The sequence below is a fragment of the Sinohyriopsis cumingii genome, chromosome 10, assembly GCF_028554795.1.
Source record: "Sinohyriopsis cumingii isolate HCF-2022 chromosome 10, ASM2855479v2, whole genome shotgun sequence".
In the NCBI taxonomy this organism is placed as follows: Eukaryota; Metazoa; Mollusca; class Bivalvia; order Unionida; family Unionidae; genus Sinohyriopsis; species Sinohyriopsis cumingii.
In genome coordinates this window covers 66,733,365-66,736,642 of record NC_142970.1, presented here as the reverse complement: position 1 = coordinate 66,736,642, position 3,278 = coordinate 66,733,365, and positions in this window count along the sequence as shown.

Here is a 3,278-nt window from a genome sequence, read left to right as displayed (position 1 = left end):
AGGAAAGTAAACGGCTACCCAGTGGGTTCCTGGGAGATGACTGTCGTCCGTGTTGATCACATAAGCTAGATGGTCTTGAGGTTTGCGATGAGGGAGTTCATCTTTAGCACAGACGACAGGATTCCAAGAAGCCGTGTACGAACTGTGGTTCAAAAGGTAATAAAGTTCCCAGGTATCCATTGATTTGTGTGTTTTTTTCTTCTTCTTCACAGGTAATAATAACTGATCAATTCGATCCTGACTTTTTGCTTGAAAATGTCTGACAAGTAAAAGGCGTTTAGCTTCGTCTCCCCGCTCTGATTCAGGACAGCTTCGATACGATGAATCTCTTGAGTAGTTAATGGTGGACAAGAATGTTCACGCAAGTCTTTATACCACTGATGCATCACGACTTCATCCGAGATGAGACTCCAAACTTCGTCCAGATACTCGTCCAATTTTTCTTCTTGACTCAGCATCAGGCATTTATCGTGTTGAATTTGACTGGGATGATCGTTTTGGCATCCATAGCACTCTTTTTTGATCAATTCCGTCATTTTTTCGATCAAGTGTTTGGCAAAACAGGAGACTAAATGGGCTTCTTGTTCTGGCCATCTCGACTTCATCATGATAACTTCTTCCACGGTCTCCTTACATTCCATGTCCAAAGTTTCAACACTAGGTAAAGAGGGATAACAGTCTTCCGTGGCTTCTAATAATCTAGAATGACTTCTCTCAAACTGTTGATTTCTATGGTATTATCAAATTCTGCATACAGGAGGACGTTCACCGTCTCAGTTAGAGCTTCTGCAAACTGAAGTTCCACACGAATCTGGCCGGATTTTATAGGGTGGAAATGTCCCTCGTCGCTACCTTGGTCTGGAGTGAAATCGAACGCCCACAAAGCATAACCTCCTGCATAATCGTCGTATGTAATGCCCTGACTGGTGTTGGTTCCTAACTGTCCGGTGGCTTCGTACAGGGACAAGTACGACCTCAAGTAATTCTTCTTCTCAAAGTCAGGTTCGAAAGGTCGGGTACACAAGGTTTTGCCATCGCGACTGACTTCAATCTTGGACACTTTGTAATGTTTAAACTCAAAAGAATTTTGATCGTGGACTCCGTTGAAGGCTCTATTCTCGACCATACCAAGGATTAAACGTTTGGGTAACTGCCCTTGGAACAGATGATCTTCGATCATGGATCGCTGTCCAGCAGGAATGGTGAAGGTTTTCACTTCCACGCGTCGTATGGGATACTTGGCAGTCGTTCTGCTCAACGTCTGACTAATGTCGTTTCCCACTTTAGGTAACACTTCCACACGACGTATGTAGAGTCTGGCTTCTTGGATGATGGTTTTGTAATTGTCACTATCAGCCATTAAATGGAAAGTGACGCTGCTACGATTCAGTCTCAGGCGAACATTCACCCCGTTCAGCAAATACATTTCTTGCAACCACATGTCCAAATGCAAACGATCCATCAGTTCTAAACTCTGGCCATTTTTGATTTTGCCTCTTCGTTCTACAAATCCCTCATTGTAGTCTTTTTTGTATCAATTTCCAATTTGTCAAACTCGCCTGCATCGTCAGCTTCCCATAACACACAAGCATTGAGATGAGTGTTTTTGGCGTCTATTCCGTACGTCAAGAGATTTTCCAGGTAGGCACGGTAAGGGTAAGTATCCATGCTGCTACTGACTAGTTTGTTATTCAAGTACAAGTCCACTCCGCTAAACAAGGAATGCATGAAATTGTTGACGGGAGCTACTGGCTCGTCATCTATAACACCGCCTGTTTTATCAAGAACTTTGACTTTCAGGTACAAGTAACTGCTGTTCAAATCGATGTAATCTTCGGGCTGACCTTTGATTTCAAACTCGATGGGAGCGGAATCCGTCAAAGAGGAGACAGGGTGAAATTCCACCCATTGGGATTCTTGCATGGTCATCATAGTGGGTGGCATGGCAAACAGATCCAGTTCCGACTTGGAACAGGCGCAAGACTCTCGGTGCATCATTTTTTTTGTGTGTCTCAATAATCGAAAACGTCTAAGTCTCGAACGGTTTTTCTTTTCTTTGCCTTTCTCGCTTTAGACGTGTGAAGTCTGGTGAAAGGGTGTTTTCTTCGTCGTCTCTTTCTGCCTTGTCCTTGCTGAATGCCTGACTCGGTAGCGTGCAGGGCCTTTATAGGTGTTTCTCGTCGGCTCAAAAGGTCTTTGCCGGTTTGCAACAAGACATTTTTGCCTGCCCTCAAGAAGGCTTCTTTGGGGTTTTGTTTGTCGATGATGACATTTTGGAGAAATTCTTTGCCGTGTGTCAATGCCGCATCTTTCAAGGCGTGCAATCCGCGTGTCACCATCGGTTTCAAGACTGGGGCCACCGAACGAAAGGCCGATTTTAACATATCTCCTAAACCGTGTCCTCGCTGTCGAGCAACGCCTCGGTACACTGGATACATGACTTACGAGTCGTGAGAGAATCGTTTTCGAAAATGGAGTTTCACTGTGACTTTCCCTTTGGTGAATGGAATATTTTGTCCCAGATCTCCTTTTATAGCAATGTTGACCGTGTCCAAATAAGATTTGCTGACGGGCAAATAGTGAGGATGTACAAATTCGCGGTGGACGTGATAAGTGTTTCCACCTTCCTCGTCAGCGAGCGTGGCAGAATCCACTTTGAAAGGAATGACACGCAGTAACGGCACGGAGGTGTGTCCCACCACGTTGTACTCCACCACATCGGAGTACACAAAGATCAAATTCAGTCCTTGGTTCAGTTCTACTGGGGTACGAAAGAACTTACTAAAAGAATCGTTGTCGGAAATGACTGGCAATTCGTTTTTCTTCATCATGGCCATCCTCATGTCCATGTCCCCGCGCAACATGTCAAACAATTCAGGACAAAATAAGAAAGACAACATTTTGTGCCCCTCAGGAAATTTCATCAGGAAGCGACGAGCTACTTTGTGGTACTCCAGGGTGACACTTTTTCTGACACTCTCCAAAGCTTTCAGAAACACGACATTAAACCTAGAGCTTATGGTGCTGACCAAATGTTGACCACTAAAATAATAGCCTGGGGGAATGATCAAGCGATAGGTCGTCTTTTGAGTTTCTGGGTTATATATTTTGTGATCATATTTGACGTGGGTATTCAAGTACTGTTGCATTTGCTCGTCATGAACTTCCACTGAAAAAAAATTTTGATTGGGAAGGACATTGAGGACTTGAGTCGGGTGAATGATTTCTACGAAAGCCACTTCCCAATGGGCTTCGTGATCTAATGGGATGGCCTGAGG